Source organism: Lepisma saccharinum, chromosome 24 (genome assembly GCF_977018435.1).
Source record: "Lepisma saccharinum chromosome 24, izLepSacc3.1, whole genome shotgun sequence".
Taxonomy (NCBI): Eukaryota; Metazoa; Arthropoda; class Insecta; order Zygentoma; family Lepismatidae; genus Lepisma; species Lepisma saccharinum.
The window spans coordinates 45,007,921-45,025,597 of NC_139252.1; the positions used below are offsets into that span (position 1 = coordinate 45,007,921).

The window sequence follows — 17,677 nt, forward strand, 5'->3', positions numbered from 1 at the left end:
TGAGTTTCATTAGTGTATCCAACGTATAAGATACATCTGGACAAGTGGTCTAAATGTTGATTCGGTTTATTTTACTTCGCTTTTGTGCCACTTTGGCTAATTGCGAAGATGAGTATGAGTGATGACATAAGTGGTCTAAATGGAAGAGAATAATAATGATTATGTGTGGAGAGGGGTTTAAGCATTATTTTACATCTGGGCATGTTAAGGGTAAATTCAGAGCCAAGATGACCATAAATTGAGACTTCGTGAAACATTTAGGGCGTGTATGGATAAATAATTGTCTGTGAGTAATTTGGCAGTTAACTCTGAAGGTTATGAACTAGAATATTTTTTAAATGGTTAGCTCAGATATATATACGTATATATATTTATTTAAAAAGTACGAAATTTCACACATACACACAGAGGGAGACATACGAGGGTCACTCTGAAAGTTTTGAGAATTGAAGCCTTAAAATAAAAAGAAATATATTATTTTCATTACGTCTTCTCCAAGTACTCTCCACCACTCTCTATACAACGTGTCATCCGTTCAAACTTCTTTTGGAATGCTGAACGTCATGCGTCATGCTACAAAGACACTGTTCATAAGCAGCCACCGCAGCTTCAAGTGAGTCAAATCGACGACCACGAATGTTTTCTTTCATTTTAGGAAAAATAAAAAAATCACATGGGGCCAGATCTGGGCTCTAAGGGGGATGGTGTAATGTTTTGACTCGTGACTCGTTCAGAAAATCTGTTGTCTCCCTTGCGGTGTGAGCAGAGGCATTGTCATGATGCAGCATGATTCCGCACATGCCTGTCTTTGAACGGTTCCTCCTCAACGCATCGAACACTTTGGGGAGACATTTCGTCATGTACCATCTGGCAGTGGTTGTTTTTTGTTCTTCAAGTGGAACTGTCACAATGTGCCCACTAGCAGAGAAAAAGAACAGATCATCATTTTGCCAACACTTCTTGACCTCTTCACTTTTGTTGAAGGATCTTCCCCAGGGAAGACCAGACTGATGACTGCCGCTTCGTTTCAGGTTCATATTGGTATATCCAGCTTTCGTCACCTGTTATGATGTTAACAATGTTTTTTGATCTTCCTCCACTGAATTTGTCCAACATTTCCTGGCACCAATCCACTCGTGTTCTTTTCTGCTCATTTGTTAAATTGTGGGGAACCAGCGACTGCAAATCTTCCTGACATGTCGTTTTTCATCCAGGATCTGTCTAACTGCTGCCAATCCAATATTCAGGCTTGTCTGAATCTGCACATATGTACAGCGTTGATCTTCTCTCAACATTTGGTCAACTTTCGCCACATTTTCATCTGTTGAGGCTGTTGTAGGCCGCCCTGAACGATCTTCATCTTCAAGGAAGTCCCTTCCTCTCTTAAATTCTGCAAACCATAGATAGATGGTGGCTTGTGAAGGGCAAAGATCCCCAAATGCACGATGCAATCTTTCACGACACTCACTCTTGCCTAAACAAACTTTGAAGTCATAAAAAATCATAGCGCTGAAATGCTCTCGTTTCAGATCCATCCTTGCTCGAAACGAAACCTCAACACCTCAACTGCTGCTGTGTAAACTATCATGCTGACTCAGCCCATTGTTGGAGCAAGTTGAAACTTGCAGAGTTTGCTATTGAAATGTCAATCTAAATATAGAAACACCAGCAGCGTGTTGCGTTGGCTTATTGCTGTAGATTCTCAAAACTTTCAGAGTGACCCTCGTATGTTAAAACTTCTAAGATCAGTAGCAGCATTGAAGTATACATTCACTACAGTGGGGGGGGGGGGGTGTCCGAGGTGTGCGAGCCTTGCTCTTGAAATTTTGTATAATCACCGAAATTCAATAGATTCTTTGAGATGACAAAATTAATAGAAAGGCTCCCTTTTGTTGTCAGACTTAGCTCTATTGTATGAGTCAACAGGCACAACAAAAACCTTCATGGTTCCGTGTTCATTGTAACTATCTTTTTTTACATGTGGAAGGTGTTCGAGTGGGTTTCCAGCAACATATCATAAGACAATGTCTGAGATGATAATCCAGAGCATACTGGTTCAGCCAGAGTGGCCCAACCAACTTGACATGTAGGTTCCATGTGATATGCTGAATGAACTTACATGCTCAGCTCATACCTTTATACATCATTTGTCGTAGACTTATAGAGTGTAAATTGTCTACAGATATGAATACAGTACGAGAAGTTAGTTGCTCAACAAATAGTTTTTTATTACCACACAATACACAAATCTCGTAATTCATTTAACTTTTAACATTAGTTTTACATGCAGTATTTAAAATGTAAATTCGCAGTTCGCATCAAATATTTTTAAGGGGACCCAAGCCTTTTCATATTCAAATTAAGAGCTAAATGATGAGTTAGATGATTTTTCTTCTAACTGTTAAAACACTTCAAAGGGGGCCAAAAATTATCCTCTTGTCCTAGGGGCCAGCGCCCCATCTTCTGTTGGGATAATGTACATTATTTTTGGTGATTTTCTGAAATTCACTTTTCCCAGTAGGTGGGGAAGGGGGTTAGGTTATGCACATGATCGTAGCTGAGGAGATGCTCTATGAAGTTTTCTTAATTAAGGAATAGCATTTTCTGCATCTCCCCCCCCCCCCCCACCCGAATGAACTATTTAAAAAACATGTCTTGCTTCATAAAAAAGACTAAGAAATATATGTTCTGTGATATATCTAAAAGAAATGAAATTGTCAAAATTATAAGTAATAATATAAAAGTCCACTAACATTAAAATTAAACTCGATGTCTGTGTGGTAACTAGATTCTTATGGTCAAGTCCTTATGATATGCTTTCATTGAGTGGAGCGTTTTCAGTTAATCCCATCACCGTTCTACTACTTGTCTTCCAGGACTAGTAGAGTCTGTACTATTTCTTTCTAGTATATTCAAATTTACCTTGTGATGATGATCAACATCTAGAGGTCCGGTTCAACACCAACAACTGAAATCGCAAGTTTAATTGTATGTTAGTCACTGTTAGTATTAGAAGGCAAATGTGAGTGACTTCTCTGTTGACTCTTGGCCTGACGCAACCAGGGGAGGACTTTTGAAACTAAAGCCACACCCACCTCAAACTTCAAGAGAGGAGTATTTTATACCCTTTCAAAATTCCCCAAAACAGTATTTTTTAAATATCGTATATATGTAACCTTATTGTTTCTTTACATGTACCAAGCAAAAAATACAAAAGATCATGAACTAAATATTTGGCTGCTTGTGTTGCTTGCAGGCTATGGAAAACTTTGCTATGTCACAGATCCATTATAACTATTCAATTCTTGAAAAGCCTCAGCAATGTCACATTCCTAATGTGTATAAGTACAGCTCAACCATGATGAGAAGAATACTGGCAAACTTGTGAACGAAAGTGGACAGTCATTTGTTTTCGCCTCTCGATTCACCTTAGATTATGCCCATGTGGCCCTTGTTGCCAATCAGGGTGGTCACTCTAGGACCTTGATAAAATTCAAGTATAATTCACAGTTTTCAAGGAATTCCAGCCTGGGCACGGGTGTTTTTTGTTAAGTGTCCCTTCATCATATTACCATTCATATTTATCTTTGCAAAATACATCAAATCAATCAATAGAATCAAAATCTATCTATGAATGTTCAAATCTTTATGTGCAATCAAGACAACAAAGGAAAGTAAAATATTTCCATGTCGATAGTAAGGTGTTGAATGAAATTTTAAATACAAATGACTTGCAATTTTCCACTTTTTCATTTGATTTTGCCTATTTTTTTTTTTTTTTTTTTTTTTTTTTTTACTTTTGGGACCTGTTTTCTGCATTACAAATACTATTTTGCATGATATCCCTATTTTAACCAAAATAAATGCCTGAACTTCTGAGCTCCATTAATCATCAATAATTTCCAATTTCATTAATTTCAACTATTCATTAATTAACAGAATGGAACAATTATGCAAGAATTTTAGTTACGAGCAAAAATGTAGATTTACTCTACATATCATATAAAAAATAAACACATGCAGTTCAATATTATTAAAAATTGTCACTTTTGGCATTGTAAATGTATGCACCAGTTAGAATATACCACAAGGGCCGTGGCTTTACATTACATTGTTCCCACAACTACATAGGATTGCTCTGCTGAGTAAAATATAATTACCTATTAATCCTTACACTGTGTATTATGCCTATGAAAGACTAACAACAAGTTGAGAGACCAAAAAGACCTCAGGATATTTTCTCAAAAGTCTGGTTACTTAACCCATGAGGTATACAGGCTAGGTGCTATCCCCAGCAAACCCCCCCCCCCCCACTTTGAGGACTGATGTTGTAAAATTCCTCTTGTGAAGTTTCTACTTCTCATTTCAGTTGTAAGGCAAACCTGTCTTCAACACTATCCACGAAACAATCAAGCTCTTTATTCATTTCACCTTTGGAGGATAGTGCTCACATTGCCAGCCACACACATTGACTATTTCTAGTACATGGATAACAAAGATTTGCATCTCATATGTTATGATTCACATGGTCATTTCTTATCACATTCCATTTTCTATGTTCAAGTAGTCGAAAGACATGAGGGGATGATGACTTCTACAAATTATTTTTTTTAAAATGTATAGCTTTGTTGTTCTGTTGCACTTCTAAGTTATGTAATTCTGTATTATACGGTTAATGTCAGTCCCATGCTTGGGTACTATTCACTAGTGTTGGGCGATGTCAACTAGACCATATATCGTCATGATATTTGGCGATATATCTTCACGATATTTGGCGATATATATCGTGTTGACGATATATTGCCGATTCACGATATGGGAAAAATATTGTAGTACTGTCTGTGATGATATTTTCTTGATGATATATTGACATATCAAATTCCCCATATCGTCGATCCCTAGTCGTCACCCATGTGCCTAAATATGTAACAAGAAAAACATCAAAGTGTTAAAAGACAGAGGACACAGTCAATTCATATCTTGTGCGGAAGTGGATTAGTGAGGAAGGGAAGAACATTTAGGTATGGGTTATGTTTTGATTGGGTAATAAGAAACACATTCCCTGCCACCAATTTTAAGATGTATCATTGCGGAAGGTTCAAAAGTTGATCAATATTTACGAAATATTTTTTTCACCCCTAGGAATAAGTTCTTGGATCCATATAGAGTAAATAATTTTTGAACAATAATTAATTATACTACAAGCATTAAAATAAGTTTTTTGATGTACTGCTTCAGGAGAATATATACTCCCCGAATTGTGTAAGTAAGTAGTTTATTTCTATGTAAGTACACTTTCCCAACCAGATTTCAAGTCAGAATATGTGGCAACCATGTTACAAAGTAAAAGTATCTTCAAAAAATGACACTGGAATGGTACTGATATAATCTTCCAACTCTCAGTAAATTCTTCTAGTGAAATATAATTCACTGTGAAGTGCAACACATAGACTTCTTCTTGGAAGTTACCGACATGCTTCTCCCCACAATGCAATACTTCCAACGAGTTAAATATACCCAACTTGACCATTTGTCTTCACTCTTCTGATCCAATCAAATCCAATTCAGTGACTTACATACTTATAACTAGGGGCAAACTTTTGCATATTTTTCCCTTGTGGAAAAATAACGTGCTTTCAACACATTAATTCATTCCACTTCATTTGGTGAAATTTTACAGTGCATAAATGCATATACTGGACGTAAATTGAGTGCAATCGTCCATTTCAAGTTTGCTTTTTGTTCCTTGTGTTAAAAGTAACCTATACCGCCACAGTGGGTGATAGGTGGACAAAGGACATTCCAAAACTGGAAAAGATTCCAGTTGTAAAAATAGAAAAAAGAAAATCTGCTCAATCAGTGACATCCAAAAAGAAATGAGTCATTTTCCAGGTCAGTGAAAGCAGCAGGAGTGGCATTATTTATTGTGCGCCAGTGATACTTGTTGATGTTTGCAAATGTTTAGCCCTTGGAGGATACTTAGGGTCTGAAAGAACTTACTGGAACCTTCCTAGAAATCTGCAATACCAAAGGAGTCAGGCACCCTTGACCCTCTGTACCCCTCGAGAAAGTGAAACATTTTGTATTTGATGAAGATTATATTGTTTATGAATGTTTTCCACTGTGTTTCGCTCATGGAGATGATTCATTGTGAAATAAAGAATGTCTATTACCTTGGTGAGTTACCGTACCTTGAAGCAGAACAGCCCGAAGGCTTTGAACAAGTTAATACAGCACCCAACACGACATTCCACAACAGCAGCTATAATTTTATGTCATTAGGTTATGAATTGATAGCAAATTCGGACGTGTTCCTTCGCTATTTTAGTGTGCATACAAATGGTTTTTACTAATGAAAAGCAGGGAAAGTACTCTGAGATGGCAGGTTTTTACTTACGCGGGCCATAATTTGGGATCAAATTTCTCCATTATTTAGGTTTCCTTCATGCTGGAACCAATTTTATATTACATAAAACATCAAAATCTGCCTATTACAAAAATTGAACAAAATTTTTGAGGGGGCAAAGTTGGTTATCAGCCCAGTATGGTGTACACTGTTTCAACAGTGAATAAAAAGAGTTTATTGCAGAGTAATTTAATCATGTCTACCCTGAGCATATAAATATTCAGTTTAATATCTTAGGTATTACAGCAAGTTCTGGTGGTTCACATGGAAATTTACAGATACTGTTGTCACAGAAAATTAAATCATGTTGCAGTGTAAAGTCTCTCAATACATGCCACACCACTGCAATTAGAAGTAACTCAGCTCCTGAAGTGCAAATTTGTAGATGAGGTGGGTGTTTATTCAAGCCTTGGGATTAGATAGGGGATGCTTCTAACTGGCAACAAAAAAACCTGGAGGATACCACCCCCTCAATTATAGCATGAATCCACGACATTAACGACTATTGTGAACAACTTAACTCACACCATCCATGCTGAAAGTAGTCCCGAAATCCTGGACAATACCTAAATTTTAACCACTGTCCCAGTTTTATTGCCATGTTTCAGAATATTTTTGTCACACAGAGACTACAGTCCGTTCTCATATTTGTGGTGATTTTTTTTTACAAGAAAAATCAATACACAATAATATCCACAATGGCATCTAAAATGAGAAGTAAAAACTGAGATTTCTTTTGTTCTGAATTATTTTATTATAATTAGTTTTGTCCCTGCATCTCGCATAAATAATAATATTGCACTGAGAAATTTATCTTTTGGGTTTTGGCCTTATTTTCAGGGCTTTATCAACCCTTTACGTATCACAATGCAAAAATTACACAGTGACATCAGTTTTAACTTTCATAGTGTAGCTAAACTATTATGCTGTGGCTAAGCAAAAACAGGTTGCTGTCTGCATGTCCGATTCTTATTAATTTCTTTTGGACTTTTTGCAGGCAATCTAGGGAATTGTTGAACTTGTAATAACTCTACAATGAGACATTATATTATCTAACTATGCATGAAATATGGATCTGCAGACAATAATTCAGTCAATTCTTGTACTTATGATCAAGTGCATGCCCTAGGGTATTGGTGAGATTATAAAGTATTAATAATATGGATCATAATATACAATTTTTATGGTACATTTCTAAAATTTTAGTGCATATTTTGCCTGTTATACTGCATTTTAGTGCACATAAATCCATCTACTACTTAAAACAAGTAGATAATACATTAGCTATGGTAGTTCATGTCATAGTCTGTAGTTTTGATGGCAAAAATCATGTGTATTTCAAAATCACGAAAAATGTAAACCATGATGCAATAACTGTTTGCACTACTGTACATCAAACCCTTATTACTGAAAATGTGCACACTATCCACAGACTTTAACGCAAAAGTTCAAAACACTACAATATTCCAGATAGTGCAGGTTATTAATAAATTTATTATTCTATTTTTTGACAGAAGAGTTCAGAAAATGAAGAAGTAAATGTGATGATAGACTGTGTTGACGTAGATGGTAATTTATTAAGGTTGCAACATGGGGTTGCTTTGAGAAGGAACAATATGGAATTACAGGAATAAATAATGTTGAAGTTACCGCCTTGTGTTTTAATGATGATTCACTATATATATGTATTATTTAACGAAAGTAAAAAAAAAAAAAAAAAAAAAAGGAAAGTTAGGTACAGTTTGCATCTACAAGAAACATGATTGTCCTTTAAAGGATATCCTTCATTACTTGCTTAGGTTATGTGTTTTACTTACTTACTTACACTACTTTTCAACCTATCCTGACAGTAATGTAGGCATTGACAGATTCACTGCCATGTGAAAATTAAAGTAAAAATCTGAACGGCCTCAGTTACAGTGGAATATTCAGTGCACAAAACCTGACACGATAACAAGTTTTGTATCACTGCATTTAAATATTTAACATGCAATTACAAATCCATGTATACAAAATGTCTATTTGGATGGAACTGTGAAAGATTTGTTCACACGGAAGTATCAAAATTCCTCTGCAAATAGGGACATAAGGAATTGCATGTTTGGTCATTGGCCAACTCATCCGTTAGACTCTACCACAGGTTTGCTATTGACTTCCAAGTGTCCACCAATATTATTTCAATGTTGGCTAGCAAACCTGTGGCTTTTAGTGAACAGCTTCATTTACAATAAAATCAGTGTCTGTATTGATTAACATGAACATGTATGACACTTCTTCACTTGTCACATTTATACTAGAAAGTGCACACATTAATGTTATGTAAATAGTTTACAAACAGAACTATATTTTCAGATGGAAAGGGTGTTGTGTGTTTTTCAAAGATTGATTACAATCTCAGGATAGATTTTCGAGTCCATTGTATAACGGCACATTTCACATTGTTACAAAGTGCCCCATAAATGCCTCACACCATTTTGCAGTATCATTAAGCACTTTATTAGAAAAGTTTGCGGTGCAATTTATGGACAATTTCAAAGTTTACAGTTGGCAATTCTGCTAGTGTGTCACTGCCAGATTAGGTTCTCAATCAATATAACTAATTCACTTCAATATTAAATGCAATAAAGGTATCGTTTTTTTTTTTTTGTTTCTGCATGTCATATTCACTTGCCACTTTTGTTTCACTGTACAAGCAATAATTGTGCATATTTATGATATTATTTTGAGGATATTTTAGCTGTGCTGATTAGTGTTTATTATGGTGTGTGTGTGTGTGTACATGTGAATCCACGCATTAAAAAATGCCACGGGAATGGACGATATTCAATGTGACATCAGCGGCAGAGAGCATGATGGGAAATCTGGCAAGCGTGAAGTGAGGCAAATGCTGTATGCATGAAAATGACCCGATGTTTAACATTTTTAATTGTATTATTGTATATTTTCAAATGAAGTTTCCGTTTGGTGAATTGATACATTGCGTATGGGTGTGTGTACAATTGTTTATGTATTAATTGTGAGAGAACTTGATACAGTTTTTTCCAGTGCGGGGTGAAATATGAATCGTATTTGAAAGGCAAGTACTGTGTTTATGGTTACTGGTTATATGAGTTTTGTTACTCTTTACATCCGCATGCTATGCAACGTGTGTGGTTGCTGTACAATCTCTAATAATGTTCACAGAAAACTTTGAAATACTGCTTATCTATCAGCGGATGCGTTTATTTGTATACACTTTTCAGCGTAACTTCTATGCCTTTCTCAACAGACATACGAAAAGTGACAATGATATGTTACAGCCTTAAAAACATAGTACATTGGAACATTTCTATAAATTATCATTTCCATGAGCTAAAGTTTGTTTTTAATTCACTTTAACAAGAAATATATTTTAATTCCCTCCACTGGGAATCGAATTTTGGATAGCATTAGCCACTGCACTATCAGATAGGTCCGATGATTCCATGAGAAACAGGCTCCATAGTCGTGTATTTTTTCATATGTTACATAGCTTTATACAACATTGTTTTGTGGCAAATAGCAACTTTTTAGATACTCTGGTCTTAGCAAAATGTGAGACTACATTTGGCATATAATTGTTATATTTGTACCTTGAATTACTGCCACAAAAGCTGTGAGCGCAATGCTTATCAAAAGTGTTTCCAACATGCTCTGAAACGTTTGCCGGAATTATGCTGGCGGGTGTGTTTTCGCGCAATGAATTATGGGGGAAGTTGTTCCCTGAATATCATCCATTGACACTAAAGAAATAAGAGCACTGCATTAGTGTGTAAGAAATTTCGAATAATTTAGTTAACAAGTGATAAATGAATTTCCTTTACCATGATTGAAGAATAGTTTAGTGTATCTGAATCACTTAAGCAAAGTAATATAAAATGTACATATTTTATTTTTATGAAGAAAATTAAATGCTTCGAGGATACTTCCCAGGTAAATATTACATTTAAATCCACTGTAATTTGTTTTTTACCTGTAAGTTGTATGCAATATTATTTTCTGAATTAGTTTCAACCCTTTCAGATTTGCACTGCAATAAAACTGGAAAATATACCACATGCCTGTGATCTGAGAATTTCAATTGTGCAATAATTGTTACAATTACAATACAAAGGCATTTAAAATACTGGGAATAGGTGTGAAAGTAGGCTTAAAGTAAAAACTAATTTGCATGTTTTGAGGGTAGATGAAAATATTACCTTTGTTAGAAATTGTATCTTGAGGAAAAGTAGAAAGAACTAGTGACTTGTACATGTATGTGGTTGGTCCTCCCCCTCCCTCCCAGCATGGGGAAACATGTATACACAGGCAGAAGGGAAATGTGGAAAGTACTAATGAAATAAAATCTAACAATATTAATAAACTCAAAATAGTAAATGCTGCAAAAGTAACTATGTAGCGCAGTAGACATTTAGGATCTCAATTAAAATGCCGTTAACGGTTCCGATTGATTTATGATTTCTCCTAGCACAAAAACTAATTATCATAGAATTTTGGAAATCATTGTCACATGAAAATTGAACCTTTCTTAAAGTAATGAGCACTGTTTGAAAAAAGGTATTTTGGTTGAAAAAGGACAACTTGAAAATTACTTTACGCACTTCTCAAGGACAATATTTTCTCCGTCGACACGCGACAGTAAATATCGTAGAAGCGTGGGAATGAATGTAGGGCAAGAATTTACAACACCGGACCCTTCTGTAATTTCCATAATAATAATTATATGCACAAAATACTTAGTCGTGGTGGTTCTTCCAAGGTTAAGATGTTGTGGTCAAGTGCAGAAATTGAACATTAACGTGTACAAGTTGCTAAATAACGTTCTTGATTTTCGCAATTATTCTCGGTATACAAGAAGAGAAACCATCTTTATTAATATAAACAATTGACGTTCGCTATGACTTACTGTCTCTACAGCATTGCCACAGTGTTGATTTGATACTTAGAGAGCACGGGTCGTGTTAGAATGGTGGAAGAGAGCAGTAAAAAAGTGAATGTTGCACAGATCGTTAGATGGAGTGTGGAGGAGGATGTGTTGAGGACGATGACTACTAGAGTGAGAGTGACAATCACAATGTAGAAGAGGATGTGGAATGCGAACTGATTTGATTACAGGTAAGTTTGGCAACAGTGCATGGATTGTAAAATTGCAGGATATGAAAACGGAGTCCTCGGTGAGTAACGTTTGTGGTTAAAGTGCTACGAAAATAAGATTATTTATAGGTTTGTTGCTGCAATTACCAGAAAACCATTGACAGATAGCAGCACTGAACATTCTCGGTAAGGTTACGTTAGGTAAACACAGTTAAAATTTGGGGTCGTAAAACTACTTATGTAGGGTTGCTCCACACAACATTGGCTCCGTGGTCATCTAACCCACTGTCGATTTTGCAAGGATTTTTTTCTTTTCATGAAGATGACGCATTACTTACTAAGCGTGAAGAAATAAATTCTGGAGCATGGAAAGTAATTTTTGAGTTCTATGTGCTACGAAACTTACATTTTTTTAAATATTTAAATTCCTTACCAATGTATCTATAGAGACAGGCTGGTAGCAAGAGCGGACGAGTTGCCGCGACAACGGTTGCAGGTTATTACCCCAGGAGCGGAGCCTGGAATCAGCGGGAAATTTTGAAAGCAATTTTCACGACATTTCTTGGGGTACAGCCATGAAAAAACGACTTCTACATACATCGATTGGTACGGGTGCTTCGAAGTTCGCATACTCACTAATTGAGGCCTCCCAATCACGAATTTGAACTTAAAATTTGGCGGTCAGGTGTAGAAATTGCAAAATAAGCGAAATTGAATGGTATGAGATTTACAAAATTTTCCGGTAAATAATGAGTAATTCTGCCGATCGCAGATCACTCAATTTCGCAATTTCTAGACGTGACCGCCAAATTTTAACTTCGAATTCGTGATTAGGATGCCTCAATTAGTGAGTATGCGAAATATTATGAAAATCGGGGAGGGGTCCGGTATTGTAAATTCGCTCCGAATGTAGAAGTAAATCGGAACCTTAGTAGAATGCATTTAGGAACTTTATTTTAATGCTAAGGGAACCTAACCTAACCATGAAAGCATATATTGAACAAAACCTTAAGTAATCGCTAAAACTCCGCAGTATGTGTTAACAGACGTATATCGAAACCGAACCATGTAAAAATTGCATTCGTAGCATGATGAAATTGCAATAAAAGAAAAGGAACTTGGGCCAAATAAATTTTTGTGTCAGCAGTACTCCTCAACATCCACATCCAATGCAAAAGTCAGGCTCTGGCGCCTGGACTCGCAACCAGTATAATCCTCTGTGCGCCTTGTACTATGTCCTGCACATGTGTGTGCGTGATTGTCCTTTCATCACTTCTATCTTATCACCATTCATTTTTATCTTTGCAAGTACCAAAAAGTTGGCAGAAAAGTGAAGTAAAATAAAATTAATCGAAAACCAATGCAAAAGTCAATAAACAAAAAAAAAGGTGTTATGAAAGACGACCCTTGGGAATTTCCTAAGCTGAGTGGTGAACATAACTTCGCAAGAATATGTATTTCAGGGAAAACTTCAGTCATACGAGGTGAAAACTTGGTGTGTGACTACCAACGGGGGTGGAACATAAGTATTAGTATTATATTTTTGTCAATTCAGAAGTGATATGCAAAACAATCACCATGGTATAATATGGTTTGGAGCACTCGACAATAAGTTCTACAGAGAAATAATACAAAACAAATACGTAGTTCCTAACTATACCATCATGATTCCATTCTCACAATCGATCACCACCACCACATTACACGATTCATGCTACTAAAGGTATTTACTGAGATTCCAACCGCACTGACTACATGAAAAACAGTACAATAATTATTTCTCCCGAGAAGCGATTTGCTTATAGCCACCAAGCCCATACAGGTATTGTTTGAAACTGCTTTAAATAACATACATATGTTGAATAAATAATTTGCAGGCAAGTTAATATCAAATAATTGACAATTCTATGAAAGAAAGAAATATAATACAAACACCTATGAAGAAAAAAAGAAAAGACTTCGGCCTACCTTGCTATTACTGAAGTTGACGAATTCTGAAAGGCTAGTAAACAAATCCGTATAAGGCATGAAACTAACACACATCATAACAAAATTAGATCATTATGGATAAAAGAATAACAACAAACTACTGCAAAAGTTTATCTTCATTCACAACAAATTCCAAAAACAGGCTGTCAACATTAACAAAAAATCCTCACGGCACTTTCATGATCAACGTGCTCTCAACTCCCCTCTGGTGATAGTTTACTGAACAACATTTGAACAATTGACCAATCGCTAAAGCATTGCCAATAAATGAAGATCGGCGAGCGTAAAGTCCATTTCTGTATAAAATGGGAGAGAATGGGATTAATGGGAAAATATGAAACAAATAAAATGGCCAAAAGTTCGTCAAAAGAAGGCGAAAGGCCAAAACATACCAACAGAAGAAGAAGGGAGAGAATGGAGCGTGGCGTATTAAGGGCGTATCGGTGTCGCGCAATGGTATCACGCACCGAGGTAGCATTTAAAAATAAGAAGCAGTTGCGGTGATTAGGGTTCGAGGGAAGCTGTTGCCCCCACACTATGCTAAATGTTATATACAAACAAAGGGAAATATGCTGTATTTGAACCCCCCCCCCCCCAGTTTTGCCACCTTGCCTTCCCCATTTTTGGAACCCAATCGCCGCAACTGATAAGAAGCCCTCTATTTGAAAAAGTTATGTTTAGCAGAGCTTTATTCATTGTGATGCCCTTATTACAGCGTAGCATCTTACGTGCAATTTATTATTGTATGCAGCCACTGGCGTACGCAGGATTTTCGTACAGTGGCGCAGGGACGTTTTTCATTTGGGGGTACAAAATTCAACCTCCATATATACAGAGGCGAAGCGTCCGGTCATCGGGAGATGCGGCGATGACAAAGCAAAATAATAAAAAAAATATTGCTTTTTAAATATTTCAGAGAAGAAGTAAAAAAAATAAGTCAGAATACTCGCATATTTGAGCGAAATTAGTCACTCGACGCCATGAAACAGCTAGAAATACGCAAGAGATTCGCTAAGTTTAGCGAATCGAAAGGAGAGCCAGTTCTACCCCCGTGCTCAGCCGTCCCGCTACGTTTCGTGTTGAGTGCAATGGTGTCAGGCGGGCCAACTCATCGCAGCAGGTCTGCGAATCCAAGGTCCTTCGACCGCTTTTCCCCCGCTCTTGAAGGTCTGGTCATAAGAGGCCTTTTTTCAACCCCCTTGTTTTCAAACACGGCAGGCTTTCAGTGACGTCATAAGTAAGCAAAAGCATAAATTTCCCCACGGTTAGTGCTAGAAAGAGCTGGGCACAGTATTCCTCCTTTTCAATTTTTTTCTTTCTTTTGATCCTGCGGTTCAAATATCGTTTTCTGAAAATAATGTTCTTACTTTACAAAACACGAAGTACTACAATGTTGTTTTGTGTTTACTATGCTTACGAATGACAAGACTGATCAAGATTTTTGATCTCGATGTGACAGACATACTTACTTAGACAGAACTTTTTCCCTAACATATCTTACTTTCACACCAGGGATGGTGAACAACATCAGGATACCGGAAAATTTAAAGTCTCGATTCGGAACTTTTACTACCAAGATTTCGGAGAGAGACGTTTAACAATTTTTCCATTTTTCGGGTAGAATTTAAGAAAGTTTAGTCTTCCTTATTTTACGATCATATACAACGTAGAAGAAAATGAATTTGGCCATCTCTACTTCACACGTCTGTATGAACACTGTTATTATCATTATTAATGTAGAAATCCCCCCTTCCCCTCCACGATTGAAAGATTGACCCTGACGTTTGGCAAGTCTTGAGATGACTACGTAAAAATGTCACGCTTCGCAACTGCATATATGTATGTGTGTGTGTAATGTGGGGGCATGAGGAATTCCATTTTAGAATACCACAACCACAGCACACGGATTTACGTTTTTTTTATATGGAAAGTTTACGTAAATAAATTGTATTTCTTTATTTTTTTTAGAAAGGTTGGTTAGTAGGTGTTTTTAGTAGTCAGCTCTCATTTTACCATCTTTTCCTGCCTTTGACGTTCTTTTTTCTAACACTCGGCCAGGAGGGAGGAGGTGCCTCTTGGGCACGCTACTGATACTAGATGATGATGATGATGATGAGTTAAAATTTCTGGGTGCGTCGGCACTTAAGGCCATTTCGCACCCTTCTATGTACTGATACTAGATTCCAATCCAGGTTAAGTAAAGGATTTTTATCAGGCCCGTAGCCAGGAATTCTTTGTAGGGGGGGCGAAGTCAATCCTAGAGGGGGCAAATTTTTAATTTATTGTGTCGCATTGGCAGATATAACAGGGTACACAAAGGCACTTGCCCCCTCGCCCAAAAGAGATAAGTAACAGAAATGGGATGATATATTGAAACTACAACGAACAAAAGAACTTCAAGCAACATCAAATAGCAATATTTCGATAATGACCTTTCCAGATTGCCAAAGAATATGAAGTTTAACATAAATCCCTAGGTAGGCTAATAGGGAATGTATCTAGTTGATATTTGCAGGTCGATAATGTTAATAGATAACTTTGGGCCTCTCTGCAGAACTGATTAAGGGAGCCCTTTATAAACGATGCTTCATAATGATTCCCTCTAGTTTCCAGTATGCAAGATTTTTACGCACAAAGGAATCTAACGAGAATCCAACAACACCATTGTGTTGTGTTATGCAAGAAAAATAGAATTAATTAAATAATAATGGTTACATATTACCTACACTTTGATGAATTGTGTAAAAATTTGTAGCTAATACATTTTTTCTGTACTTGCTAAAACATTAAAACATGGGTCCCTTAGTCCATCACGGACTCTATTACTGTCAAAGGGGAGACTCTTGCATCACTACAGACAACGTTTGCCGACTGGTTATGTTAACCATTTTGCAAAATATTGTGTGGATTGTATTATATTATAGTTGAAATACATTTTTTGACACCTGACTTCTTGGATTACAGTGTCATCATTAATATTTCATGGGGTGTAAGGGGTGCTCCTTCCATGTAGTGCACCCAATAGTCAACCTCACTTCCACGTAGTACACCCTGGACTGCAGACTAACGAGGCTCTGGCGACTGGCCTCATGGCCAGTATAATTTTGTTTGTGTTGTCCTGTGTTTTGTCCTTATTTGCGCTGAGTGCTCCTTTACAGCCTCATCTTTTAACGAAAGTCAGAATATTTTATGATTTTAGTTATGCAACGTTAGAGCTGTTATGTGTAACGATAAGGGGCTGGACCCCGTATAATGTGACGGGTGCAAAATAGCCTTAGTGCTGACGCACCCAAAATTTTAAATTCAAATTCAAATTAATATTTCATATTAAGTTTCATAGAAAGAAATTGTTTTAATAGGTGCAATAATTTCACGGAGCACCATGGCATTCTCTTTAACATTTTTTTTTCATATAGATCGTTTGGCTCCCAGGGCCGACTCCTGCCGCCCCATAGGTATAGCTCTGAACTTGGACTATAAGATAAGCAGAAATTGCGAGCGAAGCGAGCAAGAAAATTTTACGAAATGTTATTTTATTTGTATAAAATTTGAAATCGAGGGGGGCAATTGCCCCTCTGTGCCCCTTGCAAGTGCCCTTGGCCGTCTGGTAGAAAAATGCAAGGAACACGTAAAAACTAATTCCATCATGAGTACCCAATTGTCCTGCTATTCTTAGATTCTGCTAGTCTTGTTTTTTACTTCAATGTTTGCTTCCCCTAGAATAGAGTTCTGTCCAAGGTCAGGGGGAGCGGACAATGCCCCTTGCCCCCTGTAGTTGTGGTACTGTTTATGAGTGTCTCTTCATCAATTTCACGTCATCCTTCATTGTTGCGATTAGCTAGTAGTGGCAGAAAAGCAACGCAAAGTTACAAAAATAAAATATTCACTCCCTCTCTCTACCACACTATTACCAAAAGATAGACTTGGGAAACAAAAATTTAAGCAATTCAAAGTTCATAGCAACACATCCAAGAAAAACATCCAAACACATTAGGCACCTTTAGTACAATACTACTCAAAATGTCGCAACTGATCTAGATACTGAAAGTTGTGAAATCATTTCCCGAAGTCTAATCTGGAAGGGAACCCCACCCCCCAATCCTGATACGACATTATACGGAATCCCATACACCCTAATAGATCACAAAATCAATAAGTGTATTTGTAATG

At 36.7% G+C, this 17,677-nt stretch overlaps 1 protein-coding gene across 2 annotated transcripts in view; it reads right to left on the bottom strand.

Annotated features, from left to right (window-relative positions):
• The window catches only part of Axn (protein axin), a 76,778-nt gene extending 63,068 nt beyond the window's left edge, over positions 1-13,710 (bottom strand). For both annotated transcript variants that reach the window (XM_083111036.1, XM_083111034.1), the window contains exon 1: positions 13,487-13,710. The gene's annotated coding sequence lies outside the window, so the exon portion shown is untranslated. The remainder of the gene's footprint in view (positions 1-13,486) is intronic.
• Between the last annotated feature and the right edge of the window lie 3,967 nt (positions 13,711-17,677).